This window comes from Hypanus sabinus, chromosome 11 (genome assembly GCF_030144855.1).
Source record: "Hypanus sabinus isolate sHypSab1 chromosome 11, sHypSab1.hap1, whole genome shotgun sequence".
NCBI lineage: Eukaryota > Metazoa > Chordata > Chondrichthyes > Myliobatiformes > Dasyatidae > Hypanus > Hypanus sabinus.
The window spans coordinates 16,403,614-16,424,204 of record NC_082716.1 but is presented as its reverse complement, the minus strand read 5'-3'; the positions used below and the strand labels follow the sequence as shown (position 1 = coordinate 16,424,204).

At 42.4% G+C, this 20,591-nt stretch overlaps 1 protein-coding gene and 1 long non-coding RNA gene across 3 annotated transcripts in view; one reads left to right on the top strand and one right to left on the bottom strand.

The window, feature by feature from the left end:
* LOC132401722 (uncharacterized) overlaps positions 1-9,443 on the bottom strand; it is a 161,513-nt gene extending 152,070 nt beyond the window's left edge. Inside the window, exon 1 of the long non-coding RNA XR_009514684.1 lies at positions 9,398-9,443. This is a non-coding gene — a long non-coding RNA (uncharacterized LOC132401722). The remainder of the gene's footprint in view (positions 1-9,397) is intronic.
* LOC132401721 (uncharacterized) overlaps positions 1-20,591 on the top strand; it is a 308,491-nt gene that overhangs the window by 185,692 nt on the left and 102,208 nt on the right. The gene's annotated exons all lie outside the window — the stretch shown is intronic.

The window sequence follows — 20,591 nt, the reverse complement described above, 5'->3', positions numbered from 1 at the left end:
CTCAAAGATGATAGATAAGACCAGCTGAGGGGGAAGGTAAGTTGTTGGTGGGCGGGGTGAGGGGGGTATTGTCAACCTGAAATTATTAACTTGCTCAGTTGAGGAAAAACACCAGAGTCATGAAATTACCTCTGAAACAGTTTTTATTCAGAGAGGAGTTCGCAGCCCCATGCACTTCGGGCATAAGGTAGCCAACTCCCAATTTGTCGGTTTACAAAGGTCATACTTATACCCAAAAGCAGGGTACTACATTTGCAAATATGGTTACCGATTCAAATCCATCAATTGATTGGCTATTTCATAGCTAAGCACGCGAAATATTCGGAATAAGCATAGACGCAAGCGTAATACTTGGAATGGGTATGGACTCAAGCAAAACACTCGAAATAAGTATATAGCTCAAAATACTTTGCCAAACACATTGTCTTGTGGTCACAAGGTTCCTCTTCTTTGTGGTTGCCACATGCTGCCTGGTATCTTATTTTAGCTACCTCTTCCCTGTCCTCCTACACTTCCCCAATGATGTATCCTCTCCCTGGTCCTGTCTACATATTTTGCTACACCTACCCCTTACCCTCTTCACATTCTCAGTATAAGATAAAGAGCCGAAGAATCTGATAGGAGAGGAAAATGAAGTATGGGAGAACAGGAAGGAGGAGGGGAATCAAAGGGAGGTGATAGGCTTGAGAGACGAGAAGGAGTAAGAGGGAAGTCAGATTGAGGTATGGAAAAAGAGAGAAGGAGAGGGGAGAAGTAACTAGATGCAAGATAAATCAATGTTTGCTGAATCATGTACTGTAAATGGGAGAAATAATCAATTTGTCAACATCACTCAATCCTATTACAGGATATCTGGGGCTGTAAGAATACTGGGATCCAGTTTTATGGAGCCAGGACCTAGGCCTTTGCAATGGAATTGGAAATGAAAATGGTTTATTATTGTCATATGTACTGAAATACTGTGGACAAACTTCGCTTTGAATGCTTTCCATACAAATCAATTCAAAACATAAGTACTTCAAGGTAGTAGAAGGGAAAAGCAACAACAGAATGCAGATTATTGTGTTACATTTACAGTTCCAGACGAAGTGCAAGTAGGCAATAAGGTGCAAGGGTCATGATGAGGTAGATCGTGAGGTCAAGAATTCATCTCTCCTGTACAATAGGTTCTTTCAAAGTTCAAAGTACATTTATTAACAGAGAATATATACTTGATGCAACCTTAAGGTTTGTCAGCCATGAAACAAAAAACCCCAATGGAACCCATTAAAAACAGAAGACCATCAAACACCCAGTGTGCAGAGAGAGAAAAAAAGCAAATTGTGCAAACAGTAGAGCAAGCAAACAACATTCAGAACTAGAGTTCATGACACTAGGCATCATTCAGAAGTCCAGAGAAGCCAATTTTGAAGGCCTCAGTCCAGCACAGAGCTGAGCAAACCCCTCAGAGCAGCAAACCAAACTGGCCTGTCTCTCGCCTCTGAATCTTATACAAGACCATAAGGTATAGGAGCCGAATTAGGCCACTTGGCCCATTGAATCTGCTCCATCATGGCTGATCTAATTTTCCTCTCAGCCCCAAAGCTCCTGCCTTCTCCCCTTATCCATTTGTTTCCAATCCAATCAAGAATCTATCAAACACTGTCTTAAATATACATAAAGACTTGGCCTCCACAGCTGCCTGTGGCAAAGAATTCCACAGATTCACCACTTTCTGGCTAAAGAAATTCCTCCTCCTTCCCACTCTAAAAGACCACCCCTCTATTTTTAGGCTATGTCCTCTGGTCATAGACTCTCCCACCATAGAAAACAGCTTCTCCACATTCACTCTTATCAAAGCTTTCATTAAACATAGAACAGCACAGTACAGGCCTTTTGACACACGATGTTGGGCAGACATTTTAACCTATTCCAAGATTGATCTAATGCTTCCATCCTGTGTGGTCCTCCATTTTGCTTTTATCCATATCTAAATGTCCCTATCATCCTTATTAAATAATCCTTATTTAAATATCCCTAATGTAGCTGCTCTACCACCATCCGGGGCAAGGGGTACAACACACTGTGTTGAAAATCTACTTCAGACATTCCTCCACCTGAAAATTATACCCTCTTGTATTAGCCATTCTGCCCTGGGAAAAAGACATGGGCTGTCCACACAAGGTATAACTCATATCATCATATGCATGTCTCCTGCTTTGCTCCAATGAGAAAAGCCCTGGCTCACTGAACCTTTCATAATGCGAGCAGGACAGAAACTGTCCTCAAGACGGAGGATTCACGTTTTCAAGTTTTTGTGACTTCTGCCTAACAGAAAGGAGGAGAAGAGGGAATGCCTGAGGAGGGAGGGCTCTTTGATTATATTGGCAGCAGGATGTATAGACAAATTCCATGGAGGGGAGATTGTTGAGGGTGGGTCAGGTGTTAGAATGTGGGAGTTGTGTTAGAGAGCGGCCAATTACTCGGTGTTTGGAGAACTGGATCCTGGGACAGAGTGGTGGGGCTCACGGGTTCTAAATGCAGGTCTTTTTCCTGCAGAGTCCTTTATTTTTCTATATGAACAGTCCTGAAACTTAAGACTAGAGCCATAATCTTCATTGCAAACCTGTTTGAGTTGACTTTTATGTCAACAAAAGAGGACTAACAAGACGATATCCTCATCCCAGGCTCCCGAAAGTGAAATATCCCAGGTTTCAAAGTCTAACCCACTTTTCTTTTGGAGAATTTTTTTAAAGCATACGAACTATTTTATGGCCCCTTATTGTAAATATGATAAATTTTCCTGATGATGGTATCTCCTGGGATTAAAACGTCTGCTTCATCAGCCATTAACACTCGCTCTGACACACACTGTTTCATTACTAAAATATCCCTCAGGTAATGGCAGCTCATTTTTACCTTTATCAACTTGTTCTTAAATGGCGTTTGTACAGGGTCACATTTTCCCTTTGGGACTGCTCATGGTAAATCTACGGCTCCCTGTTATTGATGAGTATAATTAGACTGATTTTTAAGGTCATACGTGCATGTGCTAGGAAATAGGGGACAATGAGTGGCATTAAATGTTAATTTTTTGGGGACTAAAAGACCTCCCTTAATAAATTCTTCTGTTGTTGAGGAGAAATGAGAGTTTTCTGATGTTAAGCAGTTCTTCAGTAAATATTAATCCAAGAACCATTGTGTAAAAAAAGCATTTTAATCCCATGTTTTACTGTGAAGGTTAATAGGTATGAGGTGGAGGGAGAGAATCATTTTTTTTTGTTGTAGATGAAGAATCTTGCCTCTAATTTCTCTGTATCCCTTAGAGATACTGTTCTGCAAGAGCAGGTTTGGCTCACTAATGCAGCTACGTTTACAAATACAAAAAGCACAGGAAGAGGCCTTTCAGCCCTTCAAGTCTTTGCTGGCTATTGTACATCCATTTTATTCTAATCCTATAGGACTCCCATTTTATTCTCTCCAGTCACTTGACATAATACTAGGGACAATCTAACAGTGATTAACGTTCCAATTGAGATGTGCGAGGAAACTGAAGTAAATGAAGAAGACCACATGGTCACACAGAGAACATGCAAACTCCACACAGACTGCACCTGAGGTCCAGATTGAACCCACGTCAATAGAGTATGAAGCAGTAGCTTTACTAGCTGCTCCAATGAGGTGTCCCAGAGTAGCTTGTGAATCTTTAGAGTTCAACATACTGGAAGGGCTGAATGGTCCAACCTCTAAATTAAAGTCAGGGGTAGCGCAGTGGTTAGCACTACGCTTTACTGTACAGGCGGCCCGTGTTCAATTCCCGCCACTGCATGTAAGGAGTTTGTATGTTCTTCCCCGTGACCGCACGGGTTTTCTCCGGGTGCTCCAGTTCCTCCCGTCCCGCTTGGTGGCACAATAATATCAGGGCCGGATTCCGCAGCGAAGGTTCCTGAGCTCGAACCCAAGCCGGGTTGGGTGTCGAGCTAGCAACTCGGCCTCGTAAAAACAAGAATAGCTTGCTACGGAAACACCGTCATGACGGTGCCCCGATAACTCCACTGCCGAGTTAAGGGCTATTCTTCTTTATCCAGTTCCTCCCACAGTCCAAAGACCTACTGGTTGGTAGGTTAATTGGTCAACATAAATTGTCCTGTGATTAGGCTCAGATTAAATGGGAAATTGCTGGGCAGTGTGGCTCAAAAAGCCAGAGATCCTATTCTGTGTTGTATCTCAATAAATAAATAAAGTGTGTTTGCTGAAGATTTCCAGGGTCTGCAGAGTGACCTCTTAAAGGCGTAAATGAGATGAATGGATAAACCTTTGAATAGCCCATGAACATTGTCTCACTATTATCTTTTTAATTTGTTTATTGTGACTTGTAGTAATGGCTATGTGCCGCACAACAACACAAATTTCTCAAACACGAAGAAATCTGCAGATCTGGAAATGCAAAGCAACACACACAAAATGCTGGAGGAACTCAGTAGGTCAGGCAGCATCTTTGGCAATGAATTATCAGTTGGCATTTCAGATCAAGACCTCCATCAGAACTGTTAAGGTGGTGGGAGGGGAAGGAGGCTAACTAGAAAGTGGTATGTGAAGCCAGGTGGGTAAGAAAGGTAAGGGGCTGGAGAGGAAGGAATCTGATAGGAGAGGAGAGTAAACCATAGGAGAAAGGGAAGGAGGAGGGGACCCAGGAGGAGGTGATAGGCAGGTGAAAAAAGATCAGACGCCAGAGTGCAGAGTAGAAGAAGGAAGGGGGATTTCATGACATATGACACTGATAATCAACATGATTCTTATTCAGGCGAACTTGAAACAAAAATGAAGCATCAACAACTTGATTTGGTGCACTTCACCATTCTGAATGCAACACATTTTCACAGTGTTACAGATTATAAAATCTGTATGAGCCACTGACCAGAGCTGAGGAAACCTGTAGTTCTAGTCCGGGCACTGAAATGAACACTGAACTCTCACAAACTGCCTCATATCCTGTTGGGGTCAAAGGGCAGTAGGTAAACCTCATGACCCCATTTTGTGGCTATTCAAAAATTTTTCCAGTATTTTGTTTTATTAGTAATGCCTGGAGAAGTAAAGAAAGCTCGCTGTCAAGGACCCTACAACTCATGTTCTCATTATTATTTGTTTACCTTTTTGTTCATTATTGGCATGATCTGCTCTCTTTTGCACCTTGGATGTTTGCAGGTCTCTGCAATTTATAGTTTTATCATAAATACTTTTGCATTTCTCTGTTTTCCGGTGAATGCTTGCAAGAAAGTGAATCTCAAGGTAGTATACAGTGACATATAATGAACACCTTGATAATAAATTAACTTTGAACTTTGAACATTTGAAAAAGCCTTCATTCATCATTAAGAGTAAGTTGAAGGATTGAACCCACTATAGCAAAAACAGCCCTCACTTTTTTTGGCTCTGTGCTTTGGGAGTTTAACACATTCTCTTCCTTTTGTGAGCACCATGGGTAATATCATTGCAATTAGTCATTCTCCAGTAAGAGTTGGCCATTGTTCTTTGATTATCCTGAATGTTTCTGGCAGGATATTTGACATTGGCAACCAGTACAGCTAACCACTGCACATGAACAAACCTTTTGGCCGCAACATGTGCACCGAACATGATGCCAAATTAAACTAAATCTCTTCTGCCTGCATATATCCATATCTCTCTCTTTCCTGCCTGTTCATGCGTCTGTCTAACAGCCAATATCTCACACCACTATCGGATCTGCTTCCACCACCAACTCTGGCAGCCCATCCCAGGCACCTACCATACTCTATGTGAAAAACTAGTCCTCCACATCTCCTATAAATACTCCTTCTCTCACCTTAGATAGATGTCCTCCAGTAGCTGACATTTCTACCCTGGAAAAAGGATTCTGGCTCCCTCTCTTGCCTATCATCATCATCATTATTGTGTGCCATGTCCTACAATGTGGGCGATCATGGTCTTGGCAAATTTTTCTACAGAAGTGCTTTGCCATTGCCTTCTTCTGGGTAGTGTCTTTACAGAAAGGTGATCCCAGACATCATCAATACTCTTCAGAGACGGTCTGCCTGGTGTCAAACCAGGATTTGTGATATGCATCAGCTGCTCATACGACCATCCACCACCTGCTCCCATGGCTTCACGTGACCCTGATTGGGGGTGGGGCATGCAGGCACTACACCTTGCCCAAGCGTGACTTGCAGGCTAGTGGTAGAGACGTATCTTCTTCGGTAGAGATGTATCTCCAACTGGCCACCTGCTCCCATGCCTATACTTCTCATAAATGGAATCGTAACTGGAATTAGAATTGGCTTATTATTGTCACATGTACCAAGATACAGTGAAAAGATTGTCTTGCACTCTTTTCATACAAATCAGATCATTAGGCAGCGCATTGAATTAGAACAAGGTAAATTAATAACAATGCCAAATAAAGAATTTTATTATCTTCTGTCAGGTCTCCACTCAGCCCCTCATGGTCCAGAGAAAACCACCAAAGTTTTCTCCTACAGCTCATACCCTCCAATCGATGCAGATTCCTGGTGAATCTCTTCCACACCCTCTCCAAAATCTTCATTTCCTTCCTGTAATGGGGTGGCCAAAACTGCATGCAACTGTTCAGTGCCATCTCCTTAAATAACATAATACTCGGCAATCAATCCTCTCCTAATCACAGTTAGGAGCAGCCATAGCCCTCTCCATAAATGTACAACTTCAGCTCAAGTCTCTGGAGTGTGGTCAGAGGTGGGAAAGATAACTAAGTGGTCTCTTTCCTTGTTTTCTCCATATATTCCTTATGATCTCTATACTACACCTCTCGCCAGTACTGGCTCCTGCATTTCATAAGTTCTTGATATTTTTTATGCTGTGGACCAATGCCATTAAGCAAGGGGTCCACGGATTCCTGATTTCATTTTCCCTTTCATGCTGTCAGCTGGCTAGACCACTTCTTCAAATATCTAGATGAAGTCCTGATGAAAGGTCTTGGCCAAATTTGTCAACTGTTTATTCCTCTCCATAGATGCCACCTGACCTGCTGAGTTCCTCCTGCATTTTGTCTGTGTATTTCTCACAACCCTCTCCACTTGTCTTACATTCTCTCCTCCTGGAACTTTTGCCAAACTTTGGCTCATTTCTCCCCAAGGTTACTTTGTGTAATATCATTCGTGTGTTTATTCCCTACAGTAAAGATCCAATATAAACATACATTGTCACAACCATTGTCAAAATTTACAACAGAGGGGTTGAGAAAGCTTTTCTCCATCAAGCCCTTGATTCATTTAACTTCTCATGAGATTGATCGACACCCACAGCAAAAGAATAGTTAAACTATATAAGCCCAGTCATATTATGAGGACCAGATGTTGTAATTTAAGCCAATCAATAATTTCCCACCTTCGGCTTTCAATATTATATTTGCACCGAGGAATGTATTCCCTGCCTTTATAAGCACAACTTCTACTGTTATAACCTTTCTCGCACCTCTGCGCAGTCTGTGTTCCCTGGCATGAAGTTCCCATCCATCTGTTCACACCTCAGTTCAGCTTCTCTTTGAGTGAACTTTAGTGTTTGCGATTCTTTCAGCTCTGAAAATCCTACATACATCTGGGACTGCAGTATGGCAACTCCCACACCTTAACCCATCACATACACTCAGTGGCCACTTTATTAGGCACACCTGTACACCTGCCCATTAATGCAAATACCTAATCAGCCAGTCATGTGGCAGCAACTCAGTGCATAAAAGCATGTGGGCATGGGTCAAGAGGTTCAGTTGTTGTTCAGGATAAATGTCAGAATGGGGAAGAAATGTGACCTTCGTGTCTTTGACTGCGGAGTATTGTTGGTGCCAAATGTGTGGTTTGAGTACCTCAGAAACTGCCGATCTCCTGGGATTTTCATGCACCACATTCTCTGAAGTTTACAGAGAGTAGTGCAAAAATCAAGAAGCATCCAGTAAATGGCTGTTCTGTGGCTGAAATGGTCTTGTTAATCAGAGAGGAGAATAGCCGGTCTGGTTCAAGCTGACAAGGTGACAGCAACTCATATAACCACACATTACAACAGAGGTGGGCGGAAGAGCATCTCTGAACACATGACATGTTGGATCTTGAAGTATATGGGCTACAGCAGCGGGAGACCATGAGCATACAATTGGTAGCTTCTTTACTAGGTGTAGGAGGTAGCTAATACAGTGGCCACTCAGTGATGCTAATAAACCTCACTTTAATCCCACCAATGTGTGGATGATCTCAATCTGAAGGTCACCCCTCTGAAGTTGTAAAGACTGAAGTAATTTGCATTCATGAACTATGTAGTAATCTGTGTTGAACTCGACATCTGTGGTACTAAACTCTGTGTCCTACATTGTTGGCAAAGAAAACAGACTCCAAGTTTCTGTCCCAGTCAGAGGGGTGACATTTGCACCTCCTTTCCTGTGCCTTGCTGTAAAGATCCAGCTTTTATATCTGCAAAGCTTCCATGTCTGCCCTCTTGCTGCTCCCTCACACTGTAAATTTCTTGTTTTAATGAGAAGGAATGCCCACAAGTGACTATTAAAAGGATTGCTGGCCTCTTCAAGTCATGTGGTTTCAAGTTCAGCCTGAGAGAGTGAAAAACTCCAGAAAGCTGAATGTGCAGACAAAATTGCATTTTCCAAATGTCCTTGTGGAGTCATAAGTCTAGACACTAATATCTCTAAATAATTTAATCAAACAACAAAACCTTGTTCCCAGAACCTTTTCATTGAGATTATTTTTGGTTATTTGTATAACAAAGCTTTAGTGTACGCAGAACGATGTTAATGTGCATGACATGCATAATAGGGCTCTGAAAAAGTAGTGTTAAAGTCAAGTAAGAAAGCTAAGGCACCCAATTTTGGATCCTTTCCAGCTTATTTGCAAGATTCCAAACTTGGCCTGGCTGCTCTGTCAAAGGGTGCAGATGCATCCGTTGATTTTTTTTTTCAGAAGAGTCTGGAAATAAAATGTTTCTTTGTGTTTTGACATTTGATGTTCCACCAAGTGTTAGCATTTCTTTCAGTGGGGACTGATGTAGATGTCTCAGGATGAAATTTAAGGACTTAACTTTCTATTCAGTAAGTGATTCATTTTTTTTTAATCGTATTTGTTTTCTGGTGACCCATTAAGGTGGAGGAGATCTGATGCATGGATGCATGGGCTTGAGTTTTACATCACAATCTTCTCACCAAGGAAAGAAATTTAGATGCATTTTCTTCACCCTTAGCTGGACTTTATTTGGCAAATGGCCCATGCAAAGCTGGCAAAACATCCCATCCAATGCAATTCCACAATGCAATCCTTTCCTCACCCTCCCAGCAGAACTACTGAGGTACCAGGTCATTACTTCTACTGCTTCCTGCAACATGAACATCAATCCAGCAGTTACTAACCTTCTCTGTTTGCTGCTCTGTGCCACCATCTTGAATTATGCAAATCTATAAAGATAAAGATTAGCTTTATTTATCACATGTACATCAAAACATCAAAACACACTGTGAAGTGTGTTGTTCATGTCAACAACCAACACAAGAATGTGCCAGCGACAGATTCCAAGTGTTACCATGCTGCCTGCCCATAACTGAATAACGCACAAGTCTTTTTAGAACGTAGGAGGGAGGCGGAGCACCCAGAGGAAACTTACATAGTCATGGGGAGAATGTACAAACTCCTTATAGACAGTAGTATTTTGTGCTGTACAGCATTACCCTAACCGCTATGATACTGTGATGACCATTGGATGCCATTCCACAATCATAGCATACCCATCCACATTTCGTATCTTCTACAAAGCTGGAAACATTGCATTTAGTTCTTCCTCCAGGTCATTAATGTAAGTAGTAAATAGCTGAGAGGCAAGAACTCATCTCTAGGATACCCCACAAGAACTGGGATACTCTGCAGGAGCTGATCTCCGGGATACCCCACAGGAACTGATGTCTGGCACAGCCCACAGGAAATGATCTCTGGGATACTCCACAAGAACTGATCTCTAGGATCAGTTGCTACATCATTCCAATCGGAAAAGGATATTTTTATTCCAGTCCTGATGAAGGGTCTCGGTCCAAATCATTGACTGTTTACTCTTTTCTATAGATGCTGCCTGGCCTGCTGAGTTCCTCCAGCATTTTGTGTGTGTTTCTTTATTCCAACTCTTTGCTTTCTATGTGGCAGATACTTTTCAATCCATGCTAACTTGCTTCATCTGGTACCCTAGGGCTCTTGATTTATGCTCCAGCCTCTGACGTAGCAAAAACCTCGGGAAAATCTAAATACACTACATAAAGTTAAATTAGTTTAGCCTCATTTGTATTGAAAGAGGAGAATGACAGAGGACGAGGAACAATAGGTCAACGACTTTAACATTCATTGTTGGCAAGATGCTCGAATCAATAATCAAAAACAAAATAACTAATAGTTTCAGAGAGCTCCATACCACCGATCCTAGTCGACATGGTTTTATGAAAGTTTGAAACATCAAAACATACAGTGAAATAAATTATTTGCATCAATGACCAACACAGTCTGAGAGTGCTGGGGGAAGACTGAAAGTATCACCATGCTTCCAGCACCAGCGTAGCTTGCCCACAACGTACTAAGCCGTACATCACTGGAACGTGGGAGGAAACCAGAGCACCTAGAGGAAACCCATACAGTTATGGGGGGAATGTACAGAAAGTGGCAGGATTTGAACCGCTATTGCTGGAGCTGAAAATTGCCACACTAACTACTGTGCTCTCCCACAGTACAAGAGTCAATTCCCCCTATTACAGGCACGATGGTAGCATGGTGGTTAGTACAATACTATTGCAGCTCAAGGTATTCAGAAGTTCAGAGTTCACTGAAGAGTCTGTTAGGACTCTCTGAAGATTCACCCCTGGAACGAATGTGTGGGTTTTCCCTGGGTTCTCTGGTTTCCTCCCACAGTCCAAAGACGCAGCGTCATTGTAAATTATCCCATGGTTAAGTTATGGTTAATCAGGTTTGTTTGGGGGTGGCTGGGACACAATGGCTCGAAAGACCAGAAGGGCCTATTCGTTGCTGTATTTCTAATTAAATAAATCTTCAAATAATTTAAGCATATTTATCACACATGTTTTACCTTTCAGTTCTCTGAAATGATCAGTTATTTCCTTTTTGATTATTGACTGTAGCATCTTCACAGCAATTAATAGTAAAGTGGTTAGTCTTTAATTTCTCATTTTCTTTCTCCTTTATTAAACAAATATGCCACATTGACTATTATCCAATCTTCTTGTACCCTCCTGGATCTTCCAGATTTTTGAAAACTTTCCAAGTAAGTTTATTATTTAAGTATGTATATGTCACCATATACTACGCTGAGATTCATTTTCATGCAGGTATTCATAGTAGAAAAGAGAAATATAACAAAATCAGTGAAAAACCTCACACAAACAAAGGCTGAAAAACAACCAAAAGAAGGCAAACAGTGAATATTTATAAAAAAGATAGTAAATAAATAATACTGAGAACAGTTGCAGAGTTTTTGAAAGTGATTCTGTAGGATCTGGAATCAGTTCAGTATTGAGGTGAGTGGAATTATCCACACTGGTTCAGGAGCCTGATGGTTGAAGGGTAATAATTGTTCCTGAACCTGGTGGTGTGGACCTCAAGGCTCCTGTACCTCCTGCCCGATGGTATTACCAAGAAAAGAGCATGGCCTTGTGGTGGAGGTCCTTGATGATGGATGCTTCTTTCTTGGTCCAACGCTCCTTGTAGATGTGATTAATGATGGAGAGGGCTTTGCCAGTGATGAGCTAGGCTTTGTCCTCGGTTTTATTGCGGGCTTTTTTCTATTTCAACAAATGTGTCCACCATCTCTGTAACTGGTTCTTTAAGAACCTTGCCTGTAAGCATATCGGATCCTGGAAATTTGTCCACCTTTAGCCTCCTGTTGCAAAGATTTTTACAGTCATTTCACTGCTATTTGTAATTAACTCATCCACTAGTTAGGGATATTTGCAGGATCCTCCATGGTAAGACTGATGCAAAAAGTTATTTATCGTTAGTGTTTTTGATTCCTATTATTAAATCACCAGCCTCTTTCTCTAGAAGTTCTTACCTTGGCCATTCTTTCAATATAGAAGCGTGTGCTTCTTGTGCTGATATTACACACAGGTTTCCTCTCAAAATAAAATTTCTTCTTTCTTACAAGATTTTTAGTCTTTCACCACTGGATCCTAAAAAGGTTCCAATCCTCTGGCCTAACACCAACTCTTGCCAGTTTATTTGTCTTACTTTTCAATTTAACATTTTCCTTGACATTGCTGTGAAACACAAACTGTGCCACTTCCTTTTGGAATCCCTCTTTCTGGGATAATTTCCTGCTGAGTATCGTAGCACATGGAACAGTACAGCACAGTGTAGGTCCTTTGGCCCATGAAATTGTGCTGCCGAATTTGACCTAATCCACAATCAAAATTTAACCCTTCTTTCATCCATGTGCTATCTATGAGTCTCTTAAATGCCCTCAATGTTTCAGCCTCTAACAGCACCCCCAGCACCGACTGCTCTTTGTGTCAAAAAACCTACCTCTGATATCTCCCCTAAACTTTCCTCCACTTGCCTTAAAAGGATATCCTCTGGTTGTAACTACTGCCAAGCTGGGGAAAAGGTGCTGGCTGTCCACTCTGTCTATGCCTCTCATAGTCTTATACACCTCTATTATATCATCTCTCATCCCCAGTCAGTTATGGACCAGCTGTTTGAATATCTCCCTCAGTTCATCAGTTGACCTATCTCTTAGCTTAATTTTTTCCTCCCACCTTAGACAACTCCACCTTTGTGCCATTACAAACATCCTTGTCAGAAGATTTGGTCCAGTGGTGTTCAGCCTCAATCTGCAACTGGAAGTCTCTCATTTTGTGGTCACTTCCTACCAGTGAATCTTTAACCACAGGATTTCTGACTAAACCTTCATCTTTGACAAATCTAAAATTAGCTATTCCTGGGTAGACCATTAGATCACAAGGCATGGATGTATAGACCCATCGAGTCTGTTGTTCCCTTCTATCATGGCTGATTTATTAACCCTTAACACCATTCTGCTGCCTTCTCCCCATAACTTTTGACACCCTTAACTAATCAAGAACCTGTCAACGCTTGCATTAGATATACTCAATGATCTGGCCTTCAATGCTGTCCATGTCAAAGAATTCTGCAGATTCACCACCCTCTGGCTGAAAAAGCCCTCCTCACCTGTGTTCTGAAGGGACTTTGCCTGTTATGCTGCTGTCATTTAGGTTAGCAAGGAAGGTCCTCTGTCTCTGGCAGTGTTCAGGGCTTCCTTTATTGTGTAAGTAGCTTCCTCTCAGTTTTCATTACTGCCAGTTGTGCAAGTTCTGGGTGGAGACTCAAGAATACCATCACACTCAGATGTAGAAGGATTCTTCATTGCTGTTTCCGTAACAATTTTGTTTTACCAGTTGGGGTGTTAGCCCTGATTTGAACCCCCGAACCTGGAGGACCAGTGGACCACTCTTCGTCTGTCCTCTACCCTTTGACCTGTTTGGTATGGGTGACCCTACCAAGAGCCAAAGCATAAAGCCCTGACTCCAGTCAACATAGCTCACTGGGTCATTGAGGCATGCAAACCCTATGACAAGGTGTGGTCCTCTTGGAGGAGTTCTAAAGGAATGTCCTTGTATTCTAAAGCTGATCTCTGGACCAAGATGGGTAGGTTCCATAACAAACTGCTCTAAGAAGCAATCCCCGATGCACTCCACAAATTCCTCTTCTGCAAAACTCTTGCCAGTTTGGTTTGTCCAATGAACATGGATTAAAATTACTCAGAACAATTGCAATTCCCTGGATATTTCCCCATTCAGGGACTACTCCCATTAATGTCTTCCTTTGCCTACTATTCATGAATTCAAGCCAATCCACTGCCTCTTTACCATTACTCACCGCTGCTGAGACACCTTTGAATCAATGTCAAAGTCGTGTTTATTGCCACGTGGATAAATACAAGTGTACAGTTACAATGAGAAACGTGCAGTCACTTGCAGCAGCATCCCAGACATATAGCTCTAGAGACACAGCATTCATGAGTAAACCATAAATTAAACATCAATTATACAAGAAAGAACACAATTAGAACCAAAAAAAGTCTTTAGCAGTGCCAAGTAGGCTAAGTGGTCATTGTGTTCCTATAGTGAGGTAGTAATTAAAGTCGTGCAAGTTGATTCAAGAACTATATGATTGAAGGTAAATACAGTAGCTGTTCTTGGAGATGGTCATGTGGGACTTCTAACTTCTTTCTATACCTCCTGCCAAACGGTAGCTATGAGAAGATGAAGGGTAATGGGGTGGTGCTATGGTAGCATAGCGGTTACTCTGAAGCTATTACGGCACCCCCCCCCCCCAACTAGCTCCCCTCTAACCCCTTCTCTTCACCTGCCCATCAACTCCTCCCAGTGCATCTCCTTCCCTTTCACCAATGGTCCACTCTTCTCTCCTATCAGTTTCCCTCTCAATCCACCTCTTCCACCTATCACCTGCCAGCTTCACACTTCATCCTTTAACCCCACCTACCCAGCTTCTCCCTAACCTGGTCTCTACTAACACCAGCCAGCTTGTACTCCTTCCCCTCTCCCCCCCACCTTCATACTCTGCCTTCTTCCCCCTTCCTTTCCAGTCCTGATCAAGGGTCTCGGCCTGAAACAGTGACTCTTTATTCCCCTTCATAGATGCTGCCTGACCTATTGAGTTCCTCCAGCATTTTGTGTGTGTTGCTCTGGACTTCCAGCATCTTCAGAATCACCTGACGAGTGCTGCTATATTTTTCCCAATGTGGGTCAGCATGTTTCGTGCTGGTGTATTACAGTTCAGGGAATCTCCAGTGTATTTTACTCTCTCTCCACCACTGGTCTCAACCCTGAGGAGTGGGATGCATTTTGCATCCCCCAGTTTTACACCAGCTTGACAAGCTGATCTAGCTCAGTCCCATTCATTTTAATTGGATGACTGATCTTCATTAACACGGGAGTATGGGTGAAGTGTTATGTTCCTTTTTTCCTATTTCACTTTATAATTACATTTTTAATTAATTTTCAATGGTTTATTGTAGTTATACCTAATTATTTTCTGTTCTAAAAGCTTACAAAATATTTTTTTCTTATTTTACTAATTGTACTCCATGAACACAAGAAAGTCTGCAGATGCTGGAATTCCAAAGCAGCATGCACAAAATGCTGGAGGAACTCAGCTGGTCAGGCAGCACCTGTGGAAATGAGTAAACAGTCGACATTTTGGGCTGAGACCCTTCTTCAGGATGGAATGGAAGGGGGAAGGTGCCAGAATAAAAAGGTGGGGGAGGGGAAGGACAATAGCTAGAAGGTGATAGGTGAAGCCAAGTAGGTAAGAAAGGTAAAGAGCTGCAGAAGAAGGAATCTGATAGGGGAGGAGAGTGAACTGTAGGAGAAAAAGGAGGGAGAGACCTGGGGGAAGTGATAGGCAGGTAAAAGGCTGGAGTGTAGAATAGAAGAATAGTGGAGGGGGAGGGAAAAAATTACCAGAAGGAGAATTTGATATTTATGCCATAAGGTTGGGGGCTACCTAGAGTATTACTCCTCCACCCTGAGAGTGGCCTCATCTTGGACTGACTATTTCTCAGTCAGCTAGAAATCCATGTGGATGAAAGCCTTGGTGTCCCTCCCAACCATTATACCTCAGGACACAGCTGAAGCAGCAAGCCTTCACTGCCATTAGAGAAGAGACTGCAAACACAGGAATCTGGAGCAAATTAAGTTGGAGTATAAGATTAATACCCAGATTTTAGGACTTTATTTTTTGGAATGTGGAAGTTCACCCTGATTCGAAGAAACATTGCTTTATTTCTATATACGTTATCTGGTTAGATACATTATACAAAGTACATGTATGTAGTTATGTGACAATAAACTTGACTAGAATGAGGACAGATTTGATAGAGGTGTACAAAATTATGAGGGGTATAGATAGGGTAAATGCAAGTAGGCTTTTTCCATTGTGATTAGGTGGAACTAGGGTGAAGGCTGTCAAGTTTAAGGGGAACATGAGGGGAAACTTCTTCACTCAGAGGGTGGTGACAGTTTGAAACAAGCTGCCAGCATACAGTAAGTGGTGCTGCAAGCTGGATATCAATGTATTAAGAGAAGTTTGGATAGGTACATGGATGGGAGGGGTATGGAGGGCTGTGGTCCAGGTGCCGGTCAGTGGGACTAGGCACTAGATGGTCCAGTTTCTGTACAGTACTCTCCTGTGACTCTATGCCTCTATTTTTAGCAGTATTCTAGACACAAGGGGATCTAAGTGCCCACATTCATAAATACCTCAGAACTGCCACACATGTTGGCAGAGTGGTTAAGAAGGTGTACGGTGTGTTTTCCTTCATTAGTTGGGGAACTGAATTCAAGAACCTTATGGCAATATTGCATCTCTATAAAATCCTGGTTAGATCACACTTGTGTTCAGTTCTGGTTACCTCATTGTAGGAAGGATGTGGAAGCTTCAGAGAAGGGTGCAGAAGAGATTTACTGGGATGCTGCCTGGATTGCAGAGCATGTCTTATCAGGAAAGGTTTGAGCAAGCAAGGGATTCACCTTGGAGTGAGTGAGTATGAAAGGTGACTTGATAGAGCTGTATAAGATAATGAGACGCATAGATGCAGTGGATGGCCAGCACCCTTTTCCCAGGGCAGAAATGTCCAATACGAGGGAACATAATTTTAACGTGATTGGTGAAAGGGAGGGATGGCATTACCAGAAATTCGAGACATCGAGGTTCATACCATCAGGTTGGAAGCTACCCAAATGGAATATAATGTCTCAGCCCAACACATCAACTTTACTCTTTTCTATAGATGCTGCCTGGCCTGCTGAGTTCCTCCAGCATTTTGAGTGTTGTTACTTTGGATTTCCAGCATCTGCAGATTTTCTCTTGTTTGTGATTGAGTAATCTTGGAATAGGTTAAAAGGTTGGCACAACATAATGGGCCAAAGGGCCTGGACTATGCTATACTTTTCAATGCTTTAGCACAAGAGATGCTGGAGGATCCCAGCAGGTCAGACACGGTCAATGGAGGGAAATGGACAATCAATATTTCTAATGAAGACTCTTCATCTGGTAAAGCATTGGCAATCCCACCTCCTCCCCACTAACACCACCTCTATAGGCTCCTTTTATTTACTTTCTGGTTCCTGTCTATTTCCCACCATAGATGCTGTTTGACCCACTGAGTTCCTCCAGTGTGTTACTAGCTATGTGCCTCTGTAAAACTAATCCCAGTGTTGAATCTAGTTGCCAAGTTGCCTTGAGGACAATTCAGACTGTAGTGTCAAGAAAGATGTAAAGGCGAAACACCATAGAGGCTAACATCTGGACCTTTTTAAGCAAGGTGGGAAAAGATGTCAATTTTACATGAATTGTGGGAAATAGAGTCACTTTCAAGTGAATTTCTCGGCCTGGTGTAATGAGGAAGTGGAACTAGACAGCTGCCTCAGCTAACTAGGCCAATTGTGCAAGGCTGCACAACCTCATTGAAAGTCTAGGCCACTAAATTAAGGGTGGAAAAGGGAACAACAGAACATCTGTGTCCTGTTTACCCAACCCTTGAGTAAAAGGGTGAAGAGTCATGTGGGTCCTGGGCAGGGGTAAGTCAACGAACATGCAAGGAAACTGGAAGAAACTGTAAAAACAAGAGGACATTGAGGAGATTAGTAGCAATGCCCGGTAACAACCACTGAAGAAGGAAGACCATTAATTTGGAAGACCTGATAAGATTACAAACTCCGGTCCAGTTCTCTTCCCTTCTATTCCCCACATTGGCCCCTTACCTCTACTCACCTGCCTATCACTCCCCCGCGGCCCCTCTCCCTGCTCTTTATCCTACGTTCCACTCTCCTCTCTTATCAGATTCCTTCCTTTCCAGCCCTTTACATTTCCCACCCACCTGGCTTCTCTTATCACCTTCCAGGAAGCCTCCTTCCCATCCCACCCCCTCCCCTCAACTTTTTATTCTGGCATTTATCCCCTTCCTTTCTAGTCCTGAAGAAAGGTCTCAGCCCAAATTGTCGACTGTTTATCCATTTCCATAGAGGCTGCCTGACTTGCTGAGTTGCTCCAGCATTTTGCGTGCTGCTTTGGATTTCAGTGTCTGCAGACTTTCTCATATTCCTTGGGTAGGGTTGGAGACAAAGCTGTGAGTCATATGATTAAGTATACTGAGTGATAAGTTAGAAAAGTGAATAAAAAGGGAGTTATTGGACATTAATTGTAAGCAGTACAATGCAATATATATATACAAACCTTACTGTAATATAGTATTTGTTATGTATTGACTGTGCAACTACTACAAAACAAAGAGCATCACAAGCTATGTCAATGATACTAAACCTGATTCTGAGCAATCATGTCCAAGCAAGTTAACCCATAATAAAGACTAAAGGCTAATAACCTGGGTTTGAGACTCTCTTTGTTCAACTTTTGTACTGTCTGCCACGAAAGATGGGATTATCTGTGGCCAAGCATTTCAATTCTCCTTCCCATTCCCATCCTGACATGTCAGTCCATCGTCTCCTCCACTGCCACAGTGAGGCCAGTCTCAGGGTGGAGGAGTAACACCTCATATTCTGTCTGCGTTGCCTCCAACCTGCTGGCATAAATATCGATCTCTCTAGTTTCTCCTTTCCCTTTCGCTCTTTTTCCATTTTCCATTCTGGTTACCCTCTCACCTCTCTCTTCTCCTTACCTGCCCAGAACCACTCTCTAGTGCTCCTCATTCTTCCTCTTCGTACATGGGTCACTCTCCTCTCCTCACAGCAGGCCAGGTAGCATCTATAGTGAGAAGTACTGTCGACGTCTCGCCCCGAATCGTCGACAGTACTTCACCCTATAGATGCTGCCTGGCCTGCTGTGTTCCACCAGCATTTTGTGTGTGTGTTGTTTGAATTTCCAGCATCTGCAGATTTCCTCGTGTTCACTCTCCTCTCCTATCAGGCTTCTTCTTCTTCTTCTTCTTCAGCCTTTCACCTCTTCCATTTATAACCACCCAGCTTTTCACTTCACCTAATTTCACTCATCACCAGCCAGCTTGTAGTTCCACTCCTCCCCCATCTTATTCTGGCTTCTTCTCCCCTTCCTTTCTGGTCTTAATGAAGGGTCTCAGCCTGAAATGTTGACTATTTATTCCACTCCGTAGATGATGCCTGACCTGCTGGGTTCCTCTAGCATTTCACGTGTGTTACTTTGCACTTCCAGCATCTCCAGCTTTATAGGAACCTGGTTGGACCCCACTTGGAGTACTGAGCTCAGTTCTGGTCGCCTCACTACAGGGAGGATGTGGAAACCATAGAAAGGGTGCAGAGGAGATTTATAAGGATGTTGCCTGGATTGGGGAGCATGCCTTATGATTATAGGTTGGGTGAACTCGGCCTTTTCCCCTTGTAGCGACGGAGGATGAGAGGTGAGCTGATAGAGGTGTGTAAGATGATGAGAGGCATCAATCGTGTGGATAGTCAGAGCCTTTTTCCCAGGGCTGAAATGGTTGCCACAAGTCAACACAGGTTTAAGGTGTTGGGGAGTAGGTACAGAGGAGCTGTCAGGGGTAAGTTTTTACGCAGAGTGGTGAGTGCGTGGAATGGGCCGCCAGCAACGGTGGTGGAGATAGATACGATAGGGTCTTTTAAGAGACTTTTGAATAGGTACATGGAGCTTAGAAAAATAGAGGGCTTTGGGTAACCCTAGTACTTTCTAAGTAGAGACATGTTTGACACAACTTTTTGGGCTGAAGGGCCTGTATTGTGCTGTAGATTTTCTATGTTCTATGCAGACTATCTCATGTTAGTAAATATATTGGTCATTGGTTTATTATTGTCACATGTACCAAGATACAGTGAAAATCTTGCCTTGCATACTGTCCATACAGATCAAATCATTACGCAGTGCATCGAGATAGAACAAGGAAAAACAATAACAAAGGCAGAAAAAATGTGTAAAAGTTATTGATTCAGCTTAAAGAGATTGTGGTGGGTTATGCAGAATGAGAAATAGAATTAGCAGTTCAGGTGAGGCTTTTGATCAGAATGGCTTGAAGCAGTAACTCCATTCCTCTTAGCACAAATGCTGCCTGGGTGGTGGAGTATTCCCAGTATTTTATGTTTTTGTCTCAGGTTTCCAGAATTGCCAGTTTTCTACTTTTCAATAAGCATTGGTGATGTTGGTTGATTAAAAAAAATTACCCAGGGAATATATCCTCTAGTCTTACTTAAAGTAGGATGCTGGGATCCTTTGCAAGTAGAAAGTTGCAAAATTCAGCATCCTTAGTGAAAGATAACACCAGTATGAGGACAGCGCTCTGTTGTGTGTTTAACATTAAAGTAACATCTGAGTAATCTTGTGTATATAATTGGTTGATTCAGCATTCCTGTTCATTTAAATAATTCATCATGAATTGTATGTAAAATCCGTGAATTGCTTACGCCATTGCACTACCATGTGATACATGCGCACCTTGTTTAAAGTAAAGACGGAGTTTGATTCACATTTCAGACTCCCGACTTCAGTTGCATTAGTTTAAGGTTTTGAAGT